Below are 24,863 nucleotides of genomic sequence, written 5' to 3'. Positions count from 1 at the left end.
CAAAACAAACCCATCAGAGAGATAGCAAAAACATTAGGTGTGGCCAAATCAACTGTTTGGAACATTCTTAAAAAGAAAGAACGCACCGGAGAGCTCAGCAACACCAAAAGACCCGGAAGACCATGGAAAACAACTGTGGTGGATGACAAAATAATTATTTCCCTGGTGAAGAAAAACCCCTTCACAACAGTTGGCCAAATCAAGAACACTCTCCAGGAGGTAGGTGTATATGTGTCAAAGTCAACAATCAAGAGAAGACTTCACAAGAGTGAATATAGAGGGTTCACCACAAGATGTAAACCATTGGTGAGCCTCAAAAACAGGAAGACCAGATTAGAGTTTGCCAAACAACATCTAAAAAAGCCATTACAGTTCTGGAACAACATCCTATGGACAGATGAGACAAAGATCAACTTGTACCAGAGTGATGGGAAGAGAAGAGAAGGAAAGGAACTGCTCATGATCCAAAACATACCACCTCATCAGTGAAGCATGGTGGTGGTAGTGTCATGGCGTGGGCATGTATGGCTGCCAATGGAACTGGTTCCCTTGTATTTATTGATGATGTGACTGCTGACAAAAGCAGCAGAATGAATTCTGAAGTGTTTTGGGCAATATTATATGCTCATATTCAGTCAAATGCTTCAGAACGCATTGGACGGCACTTCACAGTGCAGATGGACAATGACAGGAAGCATACTGCAAAAGCAACCAAATAGTTTTTTAAGGCTAAAAAGTGGAATGTTATGCAATGGCCAAGTCATTCCCCTGACCTGAATCCGATTGAGCATGCATTTCACTTGATGAAGACAAAACTGAAGGGAAAATGCCCCAAGAACAAGCAGGAACTGAAGACATTTGCAGTAGAGGCCTGGCAGAGCATCATCAGGGATGAAACTCAGCGTCTGGTGATGTCTATGCGTTCCAGACTTCAGGCTGTAATTGCCTGCAAAGGATTTGCAACAAAGTATTAAAAAGTGAAAGTTAGATTTAGGATTGTTTAGTTTCTCCCATTACTTTTGGTCCCTTAAAAAGTGGGAGGCACATATAGAAACCGTTGTAATTCCTACACCGTTCACCTGATTTGGATGTAATTACCCTCAAATTAAATCTGAAAGTCTGCAGTTAAATCACATCTTGTTTGTTTCATTTCAAAGCCATTGTGGTGGTGAATAGGGGCCAAAATATGAAAATTATGTCAATGTCCCAATATTTATGGACCTGACTGTATATATATATATATATATATATATATATATGATCAAGTCCAGCGACGGAACTAGCGGGTGTTAAGCCTAGCTGCAACAATACAGTGGGGCTGTGGCAGCAAAGCCAGACCAGGAGGCCTGTGGAGGCCAGAAGACCAGTGGGCCATGCCTGCTTGAAGCAGGCAGGACTGAGACTTATGTGCCGACTAGCTGCCCTTGATAGTTATGAATGAAGAAGGGTCTAGGTTGTTTCTTACTTTCTGTTACTGGATACTGACAATATTAAAGCACCATTTTGTTTGTTTCAACCCGAACAAGCTATATGGTAACACTTAACTGCACCACTGACCACTCTACTGAGCTAAATATCCCAGAATGTCACAACACATACAATAAAATGCATGGGCACAAGCCAATGACTACCTATTCTTTTTCACTCCTTCTTCATTCCATTTCCCAGTCCACATTCAAAACTGCATAGAGTTGATGCATCTAGCAATGAAAAGCGTGGAGAAATGGACCAGTGGAGAAGTTACCCATAGCAACCAATCAGCTTATACCTACAGTATCATTTTATAGAATGTACTTGATAAATGCTTCACGTAAAGACAAATTCTGCCTAATCCATCCGACTCGGAATAATATGGACATAGGCAAAGGTACATAAATTCGCACCTGCCCATGCGCTGTATGCAAAAACTTTAGCTCTGTGCACAGAGGGCCTGATTCAGACCCAGTCGCAAGCGCTGAGCGCTCGCAACCGGGTCGATGTTTGGCCACTGGGCATGCGCACGACGGAGCCGGCTCCATCGTGCTCATGCGCGAGACCCGGCTACCGACGGGTGCTCCGTCGCTCCGGGTCTCGCACCAAAGGGGACGAGCTGTCGATGGTGAGTGACAGTTCGCCCCGTTTGGTGGGCGGGCCGGGGGGGTTGCCGGCCAAACGGAGGTGTTCCCAATGGAACGCTTGCCGTTTGGGGGCGGCCCCACTGACATCACCAGTGATGTCAGTGGGAGAGCTTCCGGCTGTTAGAGCTGAAAGCTCTCTCGGGCTTGCGGCCACGAGACCCTACCACAAGGGTTTCGTCGCAAGCCCGATGGTCGCGATGGTCTTGACCGTCGCGACCATCAACCTAGCCGCTCGCTATAGCTGTGGGTGGTCACACACAGCTATGCGAGCGGCCAGGAGGCCGCTCCAAAAAAAAAAACGCCCTGATTCAGAGCGAGCACTCTTTCAGAGCGTCCGGCTCTGAATTACGGCCGAGATCTGTCCTAGGGGTCATTCAGACCCGCTCGCGAGCGCAGGACGCTCGCGAGCGGGTCGATGTACCCCCACTGTGCATGCGCACGACGGAGGGAGCTCCGTCGTGCGCATGCGCGAGACCCGGCGAGCGACGGGCTCTCCATCACTCCGGGTCTCGCACCAAAGGGGGCGTGCTGTCGATGTTAATTGACAGCACGCCCCCTTTTGTGGGCGTGCCGGGTGCGTGCCTGCCAGATGGAGGCGTTCCCATGGGAACGCCTACCGTCTGAAGCCAGCCCCACTGACATCAGTAGTGATGTCAGTGGGAGTGATTTTGACTCTGATAGAGCCAAAATCACTCCAGGGCTTGCGGCAGCAAGACCCTACCGCAGGGTCTCCGCCGCAAGCCCGATGGTCCGGATGGTCAAGACCATCGCGACCATCATCATGGACGCTCGCATATGCTGTGGGTGGTCACCCAGAGCTATGCGAGCGGCCAGGAGGCCGCTCCATTTTCATGGAGGAGGGCACTGATTCAGAGCGAGCGCTCTGGTCAGAGCGTTTGGCTCTGAATCAGGCCCTAGTGCGGAAAGCAGGGTATCAGGGACACTTGCCAAGAGACTGAAATGCCAGATACCCGCTACCCACAAAGATATTGTGCACCAGACATAGGATTTGGGCACAATAACTAAGTAGTGTGCAACACCATTATTTAGGTGAGAACATGAAAAACCTTTATTTATAGTATCATAGGTTAATGGGTACAATGTCTGGTGCAAATAAAATTGTTAAACTGTCCCTGGCATTAGTGGTGTATAAATTCCACCAGCTGGTTATCCTATGTAAAATAGTTATGGATAAACGTGCTGGAAGTTGTTTTGAGACGAGACACGTGGACGGTCCGCCGGGCAAGTTGACGACTATTTTTGTTGGCACAAAAACAGACAAATCTCAGGTGCACAACTCCAAATTATTAATAATATATAAATGCAATACAATTTTGCAATAGAGGTTTTTAGCATAATCTTGGCCAAGGTTATGGGCCTACCCACCATATCCAGGTAACCTCTGTAGGGTAGGTCCCTAACATACTAGGGTTCAAATCCAGAGCGTAGACACCCCCAAGCTTGCCCAGCTAAGCCACCCCAAGGCATCGCTATAATAAGAAAAGTGAAGTGTGAAAGAAATAGTTAGGAGCAGCTACTGCTGCATATAAAGAATAAAAATAAAAAGTGAGGTACAAATATAATAAACAAACAGTGAAGGGTTAAAATGTGTTATAAAAGAAAAATGTGTTATAATGCGGTGCCCTGAAACAGATCAACAAAGGCAATCCAGGGGGACCCACGCCCCAAAAATGAACCAAAGTTGCACTACAGTTTATAAAACTTGTAGGACTTACCTAGAATTGTGCCTATTACTTGTGTGCATATTCATTACAAGACTCCATGCTTTTAAACCAATAAGGTAGGGGTGGTAATACAGACTGAGGGCGTCTCCTTTCCCTCAGGTGTGCAATAAAGCACATTAAATAGAGTATATGGGAAAGATTTCTGGACTGCACACCCTGAATATATATATATATATATAATGGGAGGTGCTACCCGATGAGACAAATTGCAGGCACAAAAACAGACAAATCTCAGGTGCACAACTCCAAATTATTAATAATATTTTTGTTCTATGTGGTCCAACCGTTATTTTAGTCAGTCAGGATCTTGAGGCTGATGTGCTAACATGTAAAACATCTTGGGCCAAATGTAATAGGTAGTCTGTTTTGGTAAATGCGCGAGACCCGGCGAGCGACGGGCTCTCCATCACTCCAGGTCTCGCACCAAAGGGGGCGTGCTGTCGATGTTGATTGACAGCACGCCCCCTTTGGCGGGCGTGCCGGGTACGTGCCTGCCAGATGGAGGCGTTCCCATGGGAACGCCTACCGTCTGAAGCCAGCCCCACTGACATCAGTAGTGATGTCAGTGGGAGTGATTTTGGCTCTGATAGAGCCAAAATCACTCCAGGGCTTGCGGCAGCAAGACCCTACCGCAGGGTCTCCGCCGCAAGCCCGATGGTCCGGATGGTCAAGACCATCGCGACCATCATCATGGACGCTCGCATATGCTGTGGGTGGTCACCCAGAGCTATGCGAGCGGCCAGGAGGCCGCTCCATTTTCATGGAGGAGGGCACTGATTCAGAGCGAGCGCTCTGGTCAGAGCGTTCGGCTCTGAATCAGGCCCCTAGTGCGGAAAGCAGGGTATCAGGGACACTTGCCAAGAGACTGAAATGCCAGATACCCGCTGCCCACAAAGATATCGTGCACCAGACATAGGATTTGGGCACAATAACTAAATAGTGTGCAACACCATTATTTAGGTGAGAACATGAAAAACCTTTATTTATAGTATCATAGGTTAATGGGTACAATGTCTGGTGCAAATAAAATTGTTAAACTGTCCCTGGCATTAGTGGTGTATAAATTCCACCAGCTGGTTATCCTATGTAAAATAGTTATGGATAAACGTGCTGGAAGTTGTTTTGAGACGAGACACGTGGACGGTCCGCCGGGCAAGTTGACGACTATTTTTGTTGGCACAAATACAGACAAATCTCAGGTGCACAACTCCAAATTATTAATAATATATAAATGCAATACAATTTTGCAATAGAGGTTTTTAGCATAATCTTGGCCAAGGTTATGGGCCTACCCACCATATCCAGGTAACCTCTGTAGGGTAGGTCCCTAACATACTAGGGTTCAAATCCAGAGCGTAGACACCCCCAAGCTAGCCCAGCTAAACCACCCCAAGGCATCGCTATAATAAGAAAAGTGAAGTGTGAAAGAAATAGTTAGGAGCAGCTACTGCTGCATATAAAGAATAAAAATAAAAAGTGAGGTACAAATATAATAAACAAACAGTGAAGGGTTAAAATGTGTTATAAAAGAAAAATGTGTTATAATGCGGTGCCCTGAAACAGATCAACAAAGGCAATCCAGGTGGACCCACGCCCCAAAAATGAACCAAAGTTGCACTACAGTATATAAAACTTGTAGGACTTACCTAGAATTGTGCCTATTACTTGTGTGCATATTCATTACAAGACTCCATGCTTTTAAACCAATAAGGTAGGGGTGGTAATACAGACTGAGGGCGTCTCCTTTCCCTCAGGTGTGCAATAAAGCACATTAAATAGAGTATATGGGAAAGATTTCTGGACTGCACACCCTGAATATATATATATATATATAATGGGAGGTGCTACCCGATGAGACAAATTGCAGGCACAAAAACAGACAAATCTCAGGTGCACAACTCCAAATTATTAATAATATTTTTGTTCTATGTGGTCCAACCGTTATTTTAGTCAGTCAGGATCTTGAGGCTGATGTGCTAACATGTAAAACATCTTGGGCCAAATGTAATAGGTAGTCTGTTTTGGTAAATTGCGAGTTTGGTGCTAAACTCGCAATTTTTCACAACTCTCCAATGTAATAGAGTGTCTGTTCACTAAAACTCGCATTTTTCAGAGTTACTAAAACTCTCCATTCTCAAACTCGCATCCAGATGTTTTCACATTGAAAACTATCAACTCGCCCAATGTAATAGAGTGTCTGTTTCAGACTCGCAAAAAAAAGATTACCAAAAGTCCCCAAATAATAGACCTGCTTCAGGCTAGCGAGTACATCCTGAGCAGGTCAGATTAACACTGAAACATGCACATATCCATGAGATATGTACATGTTTCTGTGTGTACTTATGTTAAATGTTTTTAAATAAAAAAAAAATGACGTGCACCCCCTCCCCAAAAGCATAACCAGCCCCGGGCTTTACAAAGCCTGTTCTGGTTCTAAAAATACAGGGGCCAAAATGCGTAGGGAGCCCCTGTATATTAAGAACCAGCACAGGGCTTTGTTGAGCTGGTCCTGGTTCTGGAAAATCAGGGGACAAAACGAGTAGGGGTCCCCTGAAAATTCCAGAACCAGCACACGTGTGCCCCGTCAGTGACGGGGCCGCCAGCCAATCAGGGAGCATCTCCGTCGCGACATTGTATCATTGATGTAACCACAAGATTAACCTCTATTAATCTTGCGGCTACGATGTAGCGGTTCCCACCATAGACTTCAATGGGGATTTCTCACCATAGAAGTCTATGGGACACACAGGCTGGCCGCATTCAGCTAATCAGGGAGCTGCTCCGACGGAGATGCTCCCTGATTGGCTGGCGGCCCCTTCACTGACGGGGCACACGTGTGCCCCGGTCATTTACGCGGAGCAAAGGTATATGTACACACATACCTTTGCTCAGTCCGGCATGGATTGGGTTTTTTGCGTTTTTTTATTTTAACCCCTGGATTGCCTACTTGGACAAGAGGACGTGATCTACGCATAGGAGAGGTGAGTATGTTTTTTTTTTTTTTGCAAGTACACCCCTATGGATTACTTCGGATACTAGGTGAGTATGTGTGAGTGTGAGTGTGCATGTATGTTTTAATAAAATTTTACATTCACGGTGTATGTTTGTTTATTTACGTATTTCTTTAGTTGTGGAACTACAAGTGCCAGCAGGCCCGTAATGCCCCGCATGCTGGTATTTGTGGTTCTCCAAATACCAGCATGCAGGGAAGGCTTGCTGGTACTTGTGGTTCTACAACTAAAGACAATATGCAAACTTTATTTTTACACTTTACACTATCAACCCGGCACCCACTGCCCTAGGGTGCCGGGGATAGCCCCGGGCTATCAGTCTAGGCCTGGGATGCCCTGGAGAGGATTACCCCTTTATTGGGGGGGTACCCAACTCCCCAGGGATCCCCGGTCTGGACTGACTAGTGGTCAGGGATAATGCTTTGGCCGGGGAAACCACTGAAAGGTTTTCCCTGGCTGTGGCATCACCCCCCCGCTAGAAAGAGTTCGGTGCTGGTTCTGGAACTTTCAGGGGACCCCTACTCGTTTTATCCCCTGATTATCCAGAACCAGGACCAGCTCAACAAAGCCCTGTGCTGGTTCTTAATATACAGGGGCCCCCTACGCATTTTGGCCCTTGTATTTTTAGAACCAGAACAGGCTTTATAAAGCCCGGGGCTGGTTATGCTTTTGGGGAGATGGTGCACGTTTTTTATTTTAAAACACACACAGAAGCCATCACGGATCTCACTGATCTGTGATGGCTTCTCTAAAACTCGCACCTTTTAATGCTACTCGCATTAAAAGGTGTCAGTTTACATAGCCCTAAACTCGCCTAAACTCGCAAATGCAGTAGCCTCGAGCTGAAAAGTTCACAGGCTATTGAATTTGCGAGTTTCAGTACAAACTCGCACTTTTTAAAAGTGCGAGAAAGTGCGAGTTTGTACTGTTACTAAAACAAACTACCTATTACATTTGGCCCCTTGTGTCAATACTAGAACCGAGTTGTACCAACCTTTGTGGTCGGCTGAGTGATTAAAAAGAACCCACATATGTTCACAAACACAATTTGCTTAGTACAACCCAGTTGCAAAAATGTATTGCCCTGGGGCCCAGAATTCAGTATTTTTGGTGAGTGCCCTCACCTCTTGTGTGTGCTGCCCCTGCTCCACTCACTCTTGTGCAAATGTAGCCAGTGTAAATAAAAGATACAGGTGGAAAAGAGTATGACTGGAGCGCGGCTAGTATGTCAGGAGTGCAGAAAGTATGACAGAAGCGATGGGAGGATGACAGAACTGCGGGCAGGGCTGTCTTTAAAGCAGTGTGGGCCCTGGACAAAGCAATGCACTGGGGCCCCTACCCACCCGTTGTGTCTCCAGTAGTACGCCCCTTATATAGTGCCCCCAGTAGTAGTCCCCCAATGCAGTTTCCCCAGTAGTGGTACCCATATGCAATGCCCCTTATATAGTGCCCCCAGCAGTAGACCCGCATGCAGTGTCCCCAAAAGTGGTACCCGTTATGCAGTGCCCTTTAAATAGTGTTCCCAGTTGTAGTCCCCCCCTATGCAGTACCCCCAGTATTGCCCTTTATATAGAGCCCCCAGTAGTGGTCCCCCGATGCAGAGCCCCCAGTGGTAGTCCCCCCCCATGCAGTGCCCCTAGTAGTAGTCCCCTCCCCTTGTAGTGCCCCTAGTAGTTGTCCCCCCCTGTAGTGCCCCCAGTAGTAGTCTCCCCCTTGTAGTGCCCCCAGTAGTAGTCTCCCCCTTGTATTGCCTCCCAGTAGTAGTCCCCCCCTTGTAGTGCCCCCAGTAGTTGTCCCCCCCTTGTAGTGCCCCCAGTAGTAGTCTCCCCCTTGTATTGCCTCCAATAGTAGTCCCCGCTTGTAGTGCCCCCAGTAGTAGTCTCCCCCTTGTAGTGCCCCCAGTAGTAGTCCCCCCCTTGTAGTGCCCCCAGTAGTAGTCTCCCCCTTGTATTGCCTCCAATAGTAGTCCCCGCTTGTAGTGCCCCCAGTAGTAGTCTCCCCCTTGTAGTGCCCCTCAGTAGTAGTCCCCCCCCCTTGTAGTGCCCCCCAGTAGTAGTCCCCCCCTTGTATTTCCTCCAGTAGTAGTCCCCCCCTTGTATTGCCCCAAGTAGCAGTCCCCCCCTTGTAGTGCCCCCCTTGTAGTGCCTCCAGTAGTAGTGCCCCCAGTAGTAGTCCCCCCCTTGTAGTGCCCCCAGTAGTGGTTCACCCCCCAGTAGACAAATAAAAAATAAACACTTACCTGAATCCCTGCCGCCGCCATCCTTTCCTCCATCCGTCCTCCCGGGCTGGGCCGCTCTGCATTATGGGAGAGACGTCATGATGTCTCTCCCATTACCCACTGCGGGAGCCGGAGGATGCTCGGCTCGGCAGTGGGAGCAGCAGCCGATGAGAGTCTGTCTGACTCTCATCGGCTGCTAAAACAAACACACAGCTGCGGGCGCTGTCCGGTCAGCACTACACATGCGGCGCAGGCTATGTCACAGAGACACAGACTGCCTGTGGCTGCGTACCAGGGAAAGGGGGGGGTCGTTCGTCACCGGGGGGGGACAACTACTAGCACAGACTAGTGCTTTAGAAAAAAATAAAATTAGTAACAGGCAGCAGCTACAGGGGGCTGGAGGGCCCCATGAAGCTTTGGGCCCTTGGGCAACTGCCCTAAAAGCCCAATGGAAGAGACGGCGCTGTCTGCGGGTAGTACGACAGGAGGGCGGAGAAGATTACAGGAGTGCAGAGAGTACGACCAGAGAATGGAGAGCGTGACAGGACCAAGGATTGGCCTAGTCTTTTTGTAAAAGCATTTCTTTCTCCCCAAGCTTTTTCTTGGAACCATGGCATGGTCAGTTCAAACTACAATCACCACAGCTTGTACTCTATAAAAATATAAATCTCTACAGACGGGGGCATAGTAGAGCACCTACATTCTCTGTGCCACCCTCATCGCCCCCATCCTCAGATCATGTGACTTGACATGATATGACGTCTCAAAGAGGGACTCAGGTTGGAATTTGCAAAGTAGCTGGGTGTCGGTGTGTCCTAAACCTGGTTACACACTATGCGATATGTCGCTCGTTCAGCGACAAGTCGCATAGTGTATCTGTCTATGTGTACAGATGATATGTCTGTGAATGACGTCGTTCACTGACATATCGCATCGGCCCTGCAGCACCCGCTGATCGCCTGTACACTTGCTGTAGCGGACCGCCGACACTGACATCTCAACTGGGCAGACAAATCTAAAAGCCTGCCCAGTTGTGATGTCAGCCCAGACAAATTGAGCGGCAGATTGGTAAGTGTGTTTTGGTTTACCAATCGGTCGCTCGATTGGCGGACAAGCCGGCCAGGTGGGTACGCAGCTTAAATATCACAAGACTGCAGGGTACTGCTCCAGACACCCATTCAAACCGGAGAAGTTTGCAACTGGGGTAGCGATGGTGCCGTCCTCTTGTCTTACGAATTGGGTGGGGTCACATGCCCTTCCCCACACCCCTGCCAATTTATGGACTGCTTTGCAAACCATGAATGTAATTCAACACTCAGCAATATGTACTCATCAACATATGTACTATAACACAACTTTCATGTGCTCCACATTCTTAAAATTTAATGGCATCAAAGCAACTGGTCATGCACTTTTACGATGCATGAAAAGGCAGGTTATTTATCATCTGTTTTCAATGCTTTCCCCTTTAGTGATGTATCTTTAGAAGAATTCCCATGATAGCTGCAGATGCTCAGGAAGTGTCAAAATGAATACAATATGGAGATTATTCATACTTTCTAAGCATGAGATGCTCAGCACAATACAGTATATCTCATGATGGACCTCATTTAGAGTTAAATATATTTGTTCTGCAATCCTAGCCATAAAATTTTGGGGCTGTTGCTGAGTGAATACTGCACTATTTGGTAAAGCATTAATTGCATAAAATTGCTCTGCGCATGCCCACATAGATGTGATTCTGCCACTTATGTCTGCTTGTGCCTGGATATGTTGTGCAGGCGTTCTAATGTATGCCAAGTACAATAAGGGCAATTTGCAAACAGGTGCAGACCGGCACAAAGATGGATATACCCTGTATTATATACGAGTGGTCAGGGGCAGGTGCAAGTAACGGATGATGATCAGCAGCAGCAGCAGCTGTTCCTGCCCTCTTATCTGAGGGGGGCTGCTGCTAGTCTGGGTCCCGGCGCCTGCACAATGATTCTGGCAGGCGTCGGGACTGGTGCATGCGCATGAGCGGTGGTGGCGCCACGCATGCGCACGCATAACACCAGCTTCTCGGGGCTGCATTGGTAGCAGCCCCGAGATGCCCATTAGGGCTGCCCGACTGGGCAGGTGAAGGAGACACCCCCCCCCCCCCCCTGGGGCTGCCTGTCTTCAGCGTGACTGGCAGGTGGAGCTTCCAATAGGAAGCCACCTCCAGTCACAGTGAAGCCAGTGCTGTCACAGACTGCACTGGCTCACTGAAGTGGCTGTTTTTACTGGGGGGGCTGCAATCTCGCAGCCCCTAGGTAAGATCCGCCACTGATCAGCAGTATGAGAATTCTGCTCTGACTTCTGACATTGATTGGTGATTTCTTTGTCAATAGATCATACACTGCAGTTGCTTTTTTGTGCTTTTTTCTGCACATCACAAAAATGTAAACATGCCCAACTGTAATACCACTCATTTGAAAATCACGGATTATTGTACATGAACGTGCCACAACCTAGGATTTTTGTCAGTGGAAACTGCTCCACCCAGGTCCAGTCACCCGAGAAGAATCCTACATAGCAGGGTTTTACACGGGAAGGAGCCAGGTGAGCTGCAGGTAAATTGGGTCGTCCAACCCAGGTCCCATTTACAGCACGAAGAGAGCCGCATTCCAATGCAAGGGTATGATCAGGGGAGTTCTAAGAGAAGAGAGGGACCCCATGTGCAGACTCAGGCCCTCATTCAGAGGCGCTCGCTATTTGCGAGGGCTCGCTCTGAATCAGGGCGGACCGGGTTATTTTTTTACCACGGTCTCCAGGCCGCTCGCTAAGCTGTGGGTGACCACCCACAGCTTTAGCGGGCAGCCTGGCGATTGTCACAATTATCACGACCATCGGGCTTGCGACGAGACTCTTGTGGTAGGCTCTAATAGGGCCGCCCCCCAAACGGCAGGTGTCCCTTCGGGAACACCTCTGTTTGTGCAGCCACCCCCCAGACCCGCCTACAAAATGTGGCGGGCTGTCGATCAACATCTTGTCCGTCTTGTAGCGTCTTGTAGCCCTGTCTTGTAGCGAGCCCCGGAGCGAGTGACTTCTCACTCACTTCGGGGCTCGCTCACGCGCAGTGCACATGCCGCGTGTGCGCACTGCCCGGCCATCGACCCTCTTGCAAGCGCTATGCGCTCACGAGCGGGTCTGAATCAGGCCCTCAGTGCGGGCCCCCTCCCGCTAAGTGCCAGAATCTACTGCGCATGCATGAGTCTCTGGGATAATGGCGCCCATGCTGTTTTCCCGGGGACGGCAGGACTGCGCATACGCAAGTCACCTGGAAAATATCTGCTGCCATTTTCCCAGTGATTTTTGCTGCTTGGCAGTGCCGGCCTGGAGCTGTAGAGCAGCACTCTGGAGACAACAGACAGATAAGTATAAAGGCTATTATGGGTGCAGGGTGTGCGGTTTGGGCCACCTGGACCCAGGGGCCTGTATGCACCACACACCCTGCACCCATTATAGGGGTATAATGTCATCTCCAACCACCGGCAAGGTGAATGGTGCCGATCTGGATCGGCGCCACGGTGGAAAACTGTGTTCCAAATCCCGGACTCTGGTAGAAAAGTGGTATAAATGAGATCCTATGCGTCTCTAGGCTGCAAATAACTTTGTACAAAATGAAAAAAATAACCATGAAAGCCTAGAATGTTGATTTGTTCTTTCATCTCTGGTTAACTCTTTTCTCAGTTATTTATTTGATACAAATGATTATTAGGATATTGAGTTTAAGTTGCATCTTCTAAGGATATTGAATTAGAACCTATATTCACTCCTGCCTATACCTTCTAAAATCCTGCCTATACCTTCTAATATCCTGCCTATAAACCTCTAAGGATGACGCTATTTTGCGTACACAGTCATATAGTAAATAAAGACTCCAGACCTTTTACCTGTGGTTCCAAAGCACAAAGTGATATTTCAAGCAAAAGTACAGTTAGTTACACGCTATGATCTAAGTACAATTTAGCGCAAAGAATTATACAGACCCAAGTACAGTTATACATACGCAGCGCTCTGGACCAGATGTAGGCATCAGCAAGAAACCCCCGTCTATCAGCATTCAGCAAGAAGACTCAGACTGGGGTCACAACACACACGTTTATACTCTCACAGAAATAGACAACAGAATAGAGAGGCTTGTCGCTGATGCCATTGGTTCCCAAGGAGGATGCATCTGTTGCAGAGCATTTAACAGGTTGATTCAAATAGACACAGTCCAGCCTCTAACAACTGGTTGTCTCTGGTTTCCTGCCTCATGCTCATCCTAACAGTTGGTCATATAATGTACATTTCGGTGCTTTAAGTCTCTGCGGTCCATAAGTTGAGAATGCATGTTGCGATCTTCACACTGACGATACCAGAATGCTGTTGAAAGAGTGCAGATCAGTATAGTATCAAACATGACTTACTTACATGTATTAAACCTTAGCTACCAAATAACCTTTATTTCACAGCAATTATAATAAATGAACAAACTTGAATCTTATACTTTAAAGCTTATGAGACCTTTTATGTGGATATGTAATGTGTAAGTATTTGGGGTTTGATATAAAGACGCTAGTTAACTTGGGGCAGATGCGTGCGCATGAAGCTAACAAAGAGCGTTTTCATACAGGATCTTATGCATTCGCTAATATGTGACTAGTTAACAGCGCAATTGTGCGTATTTATGTGTGTATGAGAAATGGTGTAAGATGCAATCACATGCTGCTAATAGTAACATCGCCATATGTACTTAAGTGTGAGTTTAGCTAAAATGGCGCTGGGCTGCCATTCGCAAAATGGTGTTTTGCAATCTGATTTACAAGATGGCGTCGTTACGACCTAATTTTAAGCTGGTCTTGTCTCAGCCAATTATCCAGCTTCGACACTTCCTATAAGCATAATTTAATGTTGTTAATTACAAATGTTTACAGTTATCTAAATTGTTTTTAAAACTGAAAACTGAATTTTGCATTTGTTCCACTCCTGCTAGTGTTAAGCTGGCCACACACATAGCGATTTTTTTCCCCCGATTCCGACACATCGGAACGACAGATCGGGCAAAAGAAGCCCCAATCGTATCTTCAGATCTGCCGTGCTGTAGGGCAGATCTGACGATCTAGACTCAAATGCACTGTGAAAAAGTCTGTCTGCAGGAGATCGGATGAAGATTGGATGAAGATTGGACAGCATATCGTGTGAAGAGCTGCCGGGAGAGTGTCAAGGGAAATCGGACAAACTATAGGAACGTGAGTATAGTCGGTATGTGTGTGGTCACCTTCAAATGGAAATCACCATGTATTGTCTGTGAATCACTCCTCAACTGCCTGAAGAAGTGTAAGGTATTCATGAAATGCGTAGCTGCATTTCCACTTTTTTAAGAATATATTTTTTATGCCATGTTATTTTGTGATACTGTGAAATTAACTTTATACCATGGTTGTCTGCAATTGCCAGATGTAATTCTCCATGACAACACTTTGTACCGGGATTTTTCTGTTGTTTTGGGGTTAGATTTAAGATACAGGTTGAGTCTCCCATATCCGTAATTCTATTATCCGAAATATTCCAAAAACCAAAGTATTTTGTGGTAGCGGTGACGTCATGACGTGACCTGGCGTCATGATGTCACAGATCAATGACCAATCACTAGTGGCGTGGGTGTGGCCTATATGCCACTCTCCCCCCACTGCAGCACACTCGAGGAACATTGTGACACCCGCCAGACTCCCCCGCAGCACGTGACGGACCCTATTGCTACACCCACCGGCCCCCCAGTGACACCCGCAGGACCCACCCCTGCCGCACATTCCGGGCCTCACATGATACCTGCCGGACTCCACCCGACGGATCCCTTGCGACACTCACCGGACACCCTCGCAGAACATGCCAGGCCTCCTGTGACACTAACCGGACACCCTGCAGCATACGCCAAGCCTCCTGTAACACCTGCCAGACCCCTCCGCTGCACACGCCAGGCCTCCTGTGACAAAATGATCCAAAATCCGAAATGCTCCTGGTCCCGAGCATTTCGGATATGGGAGACTCAACCTGTACCACTCTTCTGTATTTGGATTGAACAATATAGAATACATTATTTCTCAAGCTCATAGTCAGGGGGAGATGTACTAAGCTTTGGAGAGAGATAAAGTGGAGAGGGATAAAGTACCAACCAATCAGCTCCTAACTGTCACTTTACAGGCTGTGTTTGAAAAATGTCAGGAGCTGATTGGTTGGTACTTTATCGCTCTCCACTATATCTCTCCCCAAGGCTTAGTACATCTCTCACTCACTCACTCACTCACTCAGTAAGTAAGGAATCGGTCTAGTAACAATCCTTATTTGAATTTCATCATTGCTTTGAATTGAAAGTGTCACTTGACACAAAAAGTCAAACCCAGATTAAATACCCAGATTAAATTATGGGTTTATGTGCTAATAGCATCCTAATTAGTACCAGAGTGCTACAATTTTTGTCTCTGTTCACCTTGCAAAACTCTAATACCCTTTGGGAGGTCCTTCATTTCCTTTGTCTGCAGATTAAGATATGTCCCCTTGGTACTAACCAAAACCTTTTTTGCATCTAAGTAAAATTATGTCTGATAGAAAAGGTTCCTATCTGACCATTTCACAAGAATATGTGATCTGACTAGGTGTTTTACTTTAAGAAATAAAGTTGACAAATATCTAGCCCTAGTGAGGGGTAAATTTACTAAAGTGGGAGTTTTTTAGAAGTGGAGATGTTGCCCATAGCAACCAATCAGATTCTACTTAACATTTAACTTGCACCTTCTAGAAGATAATAGCTAGAATCTGATTGGTTGCTATGGGCAACATCTTCACTTCTAAAAACTCTCACTTTAGTAAATTTACCACTGAGACTGTCTCCCAAATCATACCATATGTACTAACACTCAAAGTAAAAGGCAAAAACTACAATATCATAGCAACCATGGATTTGACCTGTTTTTATATTAGACAGAGGCATTTTATTGTATCCAGGGGACTGAGACCTGCATCATGTGTTAATTATATATAGTTATAATTTACAGAAACCAGTAACTTGTGTATTTCTGATATTACAGTTCAGGAGAGGGCGATGTGTGATATATGTGCAAAGATAAATTGATTTCCAAACGATTAAGACTATAATTATGTTTCTGTCAGGGTCGGGTGAATCAATATGAAAATACAAATTTATATTTCATAGCAAAGGTCCATACAACTTGTCAGAATCTCAGCCAGCCAGTCACAGGAGAGATGGGTGTGACATAAATAGAGGTGTGGTGTATGTTTTTAAAATGAATTGCAACTTTTTGTTCTGTGTCAGACTTTGGAGATCAATTGAGTTCAAGAGGCTGCCATTATTTTCTTGCTGCCCCCACCTCCCACAGTGGTAACAAAAAAATAATTGAAGATCTTGTATAAAGCCCCACCAAGCTCTGTCCTGATATATATATTACTACTTTGAACCCAAGTCACGAGCATGCAAAATGCATAATAAAGTGATCTGCATGGGTACCTGTAGTTGTGGTGCCCAATGTTGCCATATTTTTTTCCCTCTGTCTTTCTCCCAAATTCCATTTCTCTCTCTCTGTCCCTATTTTTGTCACGGGATTGTTGGTGAGATCTAAGTCAGGTCCCGTGGACAGGACTGACAAGTAGAATAGGAAACAAGGTATATGTGTCAGACACTTACTTATGGTTTAGACATGGACACAGGCATGAAATATGACCCAAGGTCATCAACATGGTCGGCGAATACTGGAAACTCCCTTCCAATACCTGGAACCACTTAAAAGGAACTCAACCCCAGCCCTGACACTCAGGTCCGTGGAGCTGGAACCAACACTTGAGAACTCAGGAACTGGGCAGGGGAAATTATAACCAATATAACCAATAGCCCAAATTGAATCCACCGAAAGTGATACAACCCAAATACCAAATCTGAGTGCCTGGAGCCTACGGCTTCAGAGAGGCACATAGATCCAGTACCCAGTCCCCAGCACTCAGAGTTTGACACTCCACTGGAAGCTCAGCACAAACCTCAACACTCAGTGAGAGTACCATCAGGACAACAACCACCATCGATGGTCACAACAATGGTTTGATGAGCAGAGAGTCCCAGAGGCAAACTTGGAGCAGTCATGCTGAGAAGAGTAGTGGAGATGATGTGGAACTCTCAGAGCAGCAACACAGGCTGAAGTATCTAATACAGGATCAATCCACTTGAACCCCCAATGAGCAGGCCAGTTGTTAACAGAAGACTTGCTTGAAGGTACAAATGGAAGCACTATTACAGTCAATGTTATTAAATAGATACTTCAGACTTCTTCAGACTACTGCAGGAATAACACAGGCTAGCACTGGACTGGAACCAGAGTGTAGGTAGCAGGCTGAAACGGACTAAAACCAGAATGATGGACACAAGCTGGAAATATGCAGGTTAAACCAGACTGGAATCAGAGGAGACAGCAGGTGATTAGAACCGAAGGAGGCTGGACCGGACTGGAACTGGAGAACACTGAAGATATCTTGAACCGAACTTGAACCGGGGGGATCAGCAGGTGACTAGAACCAGAGGAGTGATTTCATTGGACTGGAACCAGCGGAGACAGGGGCCAGACTGGAACTGAAGGAAACAGTGGAACTGAACACAGGTCTGAAGGTGTCTGGATACTGGCAGGAGCGATAACACTGCAGAGTTGATGTAACCTACTCACAGGTATCAGGGTAGTAGCGGCATGCACAGACAGCAGGAGCGCTGGTTCAGGTGGCAGATCGGAGTCAGAAGGTACACACTGGAGAGAGAGCACACAGAGGATCTACGTTCCACATTATTCTGACGGTTTGCTAGTTGCAGATGTTGCTTTAAATAGGGCGCTCTTGCAGGGGATAAGAGAGCAGTGATGTGTGCGCAGCAGACAGGCAGTGATGTTAGCAATTAGCTGATCCAATCCATCATGGCTGCACCCATGCACACTGACATCGCCCTGGTACAGGATGGCCCACCATACAGAAGCATCGCCGGACAGGGTATGAGCGGCTAGGTCCCTCGTTTGTGACACTCTTATTCTGTCTCTCTTTTCCTCTACACCCCCTTTCTCCTTATCTCTCCATCACTCCCCCATTTTCAGTGGCAAACGCAGGATTTTGAAAGGGGGGTTTCCAAACTGACTGAGATATGTATATATATATATATATATATATATATATAGTACTTGTGTACTTTACGGACTCATTACCTTATTAAGTGTCCAGCGTCATTCCCTACCATCCAAGTGAGCACAGAGAAGGAATATAACCATGTGGCGAGCGCAGCGAGGGGACAACTTTCACCGAAAGTTCTCTATAATAAGGTAATGAGTCCGTAAAGTACACAAGTACCATATATATATACACACACATATATATACAGTATATATATATATATCTATACAGATAGATATATATATTTTTTTTTATAGACAGTTCACCATTGCACACACACTGACTACATACTGACAGAGACTACACAATGTCACACACATATATACTGACACACAAACTGACAGACTACACAATGTCACACACACATCTACTGACACACACACACTGACACACACAAACTGACAAAGACTACACAATGTCACACACACATCTACTGACACACACACACACACACACACACTGACACACACAAACTGACATAGACTACACACACACATCTTTCACTTCAAAAGTTAAAGCAGGCAAATAAATAGAGCATAATTTATTAAAGATTCCCACCTCCCCCACCAACAACCCCCGTCCCCTCACCCGGTAGCCACCCCGCGCTGGCATGACGCCACAAACACATCCCCGCCGGCACCTCCTTTCCTCTGCCGCGCATCCCCACATGTAATAAACACACCTGTGGGGCGCCGGGGGAAAGCGCCATGGATACAGTCACTGGGCGCAGCCTCTCACGATGCACCATCGGCATAGCCTGGGAAGAGCTACGTACTGCAGCTGCAGCTCTCCCTTCATCAGCTAGCCCAGCCCAGCCAGTGCAAAAAGCCAGCTGCTCCTTCTCTGCGCGCTAATAGAGCGGCGGCCAGGGGGGTTTCTAGGTACTCGGAAACCCCCCCTGCGTGCGCGGGTGATTTTCCATGTCTCTTTCTCCACCTCTTCCCCTTTTCTCCTTCTCTCCCCTTCATTACCTTTCTGTTCCTCCTCCCCGCCCCATCTCTCTTTCCACCTTCTTTTCCTGGTATCCCGTTCCATCTCTTCCCCATCTCGCTCTCTCATCCTCTTTTCACATCTCCACCACATCCACCTGTCCATCAGCAGTTTCTGACATGCCAAGCCAGCATGGGGGAGGGGCATAAAGAGCAGTTTGGTTGCGATGTGGCTACCATAAGATCCCAACATTGCCTGTGTGGGCAATGTCACTTTTTTCAGCATTAGTGGCAGTGTCGGTTCTCAGCATGGAAAGGGGGTGCACATAGTGGGCCTGATTCAGACCCGCTCGTAAGCACTTGAGCGCTCGCGAGCAGGTCGATGGTGTGCTCTGCGCATGCGCAGCGGCCGCACTGAGCGTGAGCAAGCCCAGGAACGAGAGGGAAATTCTCTCGCTCCGTGGCTCACTACAAAAGGGGCGGCTGTCGATGTTGATCCATGCGAACGCCTGCCGTTTGTGGGCGGCCCTACTGACATCACCAGTGATGTCAGTGGGAAAGCTCCCGGCTCTACTAGAGCCAGAAGCTCTCTGGGGCTTACGGCCATGAGACCCTACCACAAGGGTCTCGTCACAAGCCCTGATGGCCGCAATGGTCTTGACCATCGCGACCATCATCCTGGCCGCTCGCAATAGCTGTGGGTGGTCACGTACAGCTATGCGAGCGGCCGGGAGGCCGCACAAAAAAAAAAAATGCCCTGATTCAGAGCGAGCGTTCTTTCAGAGTGTCCATTCTGATTCAGTCCCAATGTCCACATGCGCTACTGTCTGAGTAAAAAAGCCATCTCACTAAACCAACTGCAGAGCAATCACATCCATGTAGTGCAGCTGTGTGTAAGACCTTTCCTGTAGGAGACAGCAGAATCCTTAACCCTGTCTGCCCCTTGTCCTAGGGAGTGAGGTCTGTTCTGCACATCAGACCGTGGCAAAGTACTCTCTTTGCCACAATACACGCACACACAGTGACTATCCTACAAAACTGTGTGTCCATGACATGGATGTGATTGATCTGGAGTGTGTGAAGGATAAAAGGATTGTGGGACCCGGTGGGCTGGATTTCTGATGCTGACTCGCAGCCGGATGATAGATAGGGCTGGGGGGGGCTTAGCTAGTGCCAGGAAGCCATTGCATGTATATAAATGTGCTGTTATAACATTTGTGAAGAGTAAAAAAGCCATCTGACTAAACCAACTGGTGTAAAGAGTAAAGCTGCATACACACACAACGATTTTTTGAACGATTATCGTTAAACGATATCGTTTAACGATAATTGTATGAAAAAATTGTTTACTTTCTGAGTCAAACGATGAACGATAATCGTTCATGCGCATTCACGTTTGTAGTTTGTAGTTCAGTCAGACTTGTCAACTCAACGATTTTCATTAAGGGAATATGCAAAAATCGTTTGTAGTTCATAAAAATCGTTCATTACACTTTAAAAAATCTGACAGATAATCTGACAGAAAATCGTTCATAAAATCGTTCATAAAATCGTTGGTAACAAACTGGTGCCATTCATGGGATCCGTCTGCAAGCCCCATTCTGCATGGCAGAGACCAGGCGCTGCCTTGCTGGGTCTGTGAGTGTGGTTAAATGTAAACGGCTCAGAAAAATTGGTTTATTTGCACATGTGGAGAAGTTCTGCAAAGTGCAAATGTGTAAAGTCTATGCTGTGTCCTTGAAGAAAAATAAGCGTTTACACAGTGGGAATATTTGCAAGTGAATGTGTTGAAGCACAAAAGCAACTGTTTGTGAATTTGTACCAGCAGGGAAAGGGTTAAAGGAGTTTAAAAGAAAAACTTTTTTTTTCCTTGCCCTTTCTTATTTTCCCTGCCTTGTAAAACCTGGGTGTGGTGCAGTTACCTGTGCACAAGACAGCCAAGGGGAACTGGTTCCTATGTGTAGACTGTGTAAACCCAGTTGGGTGGTCCGGACCACCCATTAACCAGATCGCAGATATCCTTAAATTTAAATGTAATTTATGTCCTCGGCCGCCTGGTCTGGAACTGATTTCATTGCCTGACCCTGAGCGAGAGGAGCCTTTTCGTTCCCTTGCCTTGCTGTTGTTATAAGCAGCAATATCATGTAGTGCGTCAGTTTACACGCTCGACATACGCGATGACGTAAAGCTGCAAGCACACACCTAATCTCTCTGTGTGTATTGGGGCTGTGCCCAAAAAAAGGAGCAATGGCAGAAGGAGCACCCGCCTACCAATGAGTGAGAGAGAGAGAGACAACTGGCAGCTACCTGTCCTTGAGGTGGGGATGGCTCAAATGTATAGTTTGTAGGGGGGCGCTGAATACCCTAGCACCGGCCTTATGTGTGTATGTATGTATGTATGTATATATATATATATATATATATATTGTGGCAGGGTCAGCATAATTCCACATGAAGTAAATGTGGACTATCCAGATCTGCCAGGTTTGGCAGAGCAAAGGCATTAGGATTGTGTAAATGTCCAGTTCAGGTGTTGCCTCAAGGCCCCCATACATCAGCAATCTGAAAACCACAATTGAACAATTTGAAGATTTATTGCCCGATCTTAGGATTTCCCAATCGAGCAATCTGCACCCATACACTACAGATCGTTTTCAGTGATTTGCAGATCAATTGCAGCAAACACAGATCTGGCAATCTTGAAAGGCCCATCATTTTGCTAGAAACGGTCTGCAAATCTGCTGATCATGTCCATACACTAGCAATCTACAGCCCCAATCCATCTGTGAAATCCAACATGTTGGACAATCTGATTAAACAATTCCAATCACTTTTTGGTTGCAATCTGCGATCTGTGAAGCCCATACATTGCAGATTTTTATACACAATCGATTGCAAATTGCACGATTGCTGCAATCCATCTCTGATGTATGGGGGCCTTAACTCTGTGTACCTGCCTGTGGTGAACAATAAAAGCTGCTGATGGATTTTACCCGGTCTATGCAGTTCTTGTCACAATATGTGTATATATATATTTATTATATATTTTATATATATAATATATATATATATATATATATATATATATATATATACACACACACACACACACACACACACACACACACTGTCTATAAAGGAAGGAAATGCAGCTAGCAATTTTAAACTTCCCTAGTAACATTGATATCTGGTTATGTGAGCTGTTCACACATAGGTTTATTTCTAGTTCCTATGGTATGGTATGCTGCTGCTGTCTTCAACAGTATCTTGAACACAGTGCTGAATAAGCTAAACTTGTCTCATGCTGTCACTCATTCATTATTTGTGATAAAGTAATCACTTAAGTAATGTGTATAATGCATGGAAAGATGTTGTTACATGTGTGGCATTAGGTTTGTTGGCAGAAAACTGGCTTGTATAAGCATCAGCTTTCTAATTTTACTTACAGTAGCAATAAAACCATTTCCTTTTTCTGCATACCGGTTTCCTGTTATCTTTTTGTTGTTCGGTTACAGCAGCAGATGAAACTGTGAACTTGTGAAAATGTTAGCACATGCAATAACATTTCATAGTTCAAATAAATGGATTTAAAAATAGCTAATTGGTACTCAGGTACAAGAGTATCTTTACTTAGTGTTAGAAAGGAACATTGTACAATTTACACCAGCCAATGGGAGATGTTGTAGGGATTTTTATTTACGAAGTAAGATTATTCAAATGAGAAACAGCAGGGTTAGATAGGGTGCATTCTCCTGTGCTGAAGAGCAGGCACACATCTATAGTATTTTCACTACGAGAAAGGACTCAATCTACTTTTAATGTGATACATACTGCTTTGCTCCAGGATCATTGGCGTTAACCACATCACAGTGCAATTCTGCTCAACCAACTCCTGACTAACATCGTTTGGCAGGTTTAAAATGGGATGTCCTAGGCCAAGATGTTGTGAATTTGAGCATCTCAGTGTATCACCTGCTCACCTTTAATTTAGGAAAGGAGAAGAAAATTAAGCGCAGTACAACTGACAGGATATGTATAAAAAAAGGCTGTTTAATAATCAATAAATAATAAACTGTAGGAGTCAAGTTCTGAAATAAACAATCAGCAGTATTTAGATACATGAATAGAGAACATATATATGTGAAATCAGAATTTATGGCAAAAAAATGCAGCTATATATGCCAAGGATCAGATCATTACAAAGGTAAAAAAAAAAAAAAAAAGACATTTAAAGTTGTAATCACAATAAAAGAATTGATAAAAGACACAGCGGACAGTGGTGGATACAATGTATCGTAGAGTCTCATAGATGGGACTTTGGGGAATGTAACCACTTGTTGCTATATCCGGATGTAATCCAAGGCACTGAATGTGGTAAATAGATTGTATATAACGGTTTGCACTGACACACACCAGTAATTATATACTTCCAAATCCTTAATGAGCAGATGGAGTTCCTATCATTAAAGTTATAATGGTAATACTAATGAGGGACAAAGACTCACTTGGTCTGTCCGTAATGTAACTCGTTTGAGTAAGGTACCTTACAGTCAATATCCTGATACCCACATTTCTTTTGGCGCCCTCCATTTGTTTCTTTTTCTCTCTGGTTATCTATATCTTGCTGGTAGGGGGAAGCGACTAAGGTTTTAGAATGTCCAATCTTAGAAGTATTTCGGAATACCTACAAAGACGTGATAACTGTTTGAATAAGATTGGCCTTGAACCTGAGGTGGGAACATCAAATAGTGATGTTGAGATGCATAGATTATTTAATAAGATGGAGTCACTGTGTATGATTGAAATCCTCCATTGGTGTGATCAAGTTACCCTGAAGAAATATTTAGATAGGGACTTGATCCCATGAGGCCTAAGGATTTTTAAAACCTCTTCATTTAGGGATGATCCATCATACACAGAGGTTTTGAAAAAACTCTGGACAAATGTTCCAGGGATTTAATGGAACTTCTGATACAATATAGAACTATGCAGCAAGAGAGGGTAAAGAAAAAGAAACTCCTTTGCGAGGCACACCCCACAATTTCATAATCACAAGAAATAGAATAGTAGTTAAAACATACCTTTTATTAAATAATCATATGCATATAAACGTACACTCTAGGGAGCACCCACATCTTTTCCTTGAAGTAGAGACCCTACCTGAGTAGACTTCATTTTCTGACCTACTTTTACTCCTGTGCAATTGTTTTTCCAGTTTTTCCCCTCTTCCTTTTTAATATATTTAGAACTAAGAAGGTTTTAGAAACACAGAAAGAGATAGAACTTATTCAGACAGAATGTAAAGGTTTTGAGGAACATCCTGGTTATGTAGATCGTGAATTTAAGTTTAATCAGAAAATTGAGGATTTTGAAAAATCCCTGATAGCTAGAAAAGAGAGTAAACTATATAGGGATAAAGATGATTATGACAATGATAAAGTACGTACCTATAATAGAAGGTTTAGAACCCCTTCATTCCATAAAAATCCCAAATCCCATAGACAAATTCATAAAACACCACCACCCTTTCGGTCTAGAAAGAACAATAATAACTTTACAAGGGGAAGAGAAGTATGGAAACAGAGAAGCCCTCGACTGGAAAGATCTAACAGACATTCCCCTCA

The 24,863-nt window shown here is 45.5% G+C and overlaps 1 pseudogene; it reads right to left on the bottom strand.

Annotated features, from left to right (window-relative positions):
- The window catches only part of LOC148543375 (polyphosphatidylinositol phosphatase SYNJ1-like), a 59,741-nt pseudogene extending 35,327 nt beyond the window's left edge, over window positions 1–24,414 (bottom strand).
- Window positions 24,415–24,863: the final 449 nt, after the last annotated feature.

Source organism: Taudactylus pleione, unplaced genomic scaffold (assembly GCF_031769625.1).
Source record: "Taudactylus pleione unplaced genomic scaffold, aTauple2 ptg000004l, whole genome shotgun sequence".
Taxonomy (NCBI): Eukaryota; Metazoa; Chordata; class Amphibia; order Anura; family Myobatrachidae; genus Taudactylus; species Taudactylus pleione.
This window is presented reverse-complemented; position numbering and strand designations above follow the sequence as displayed.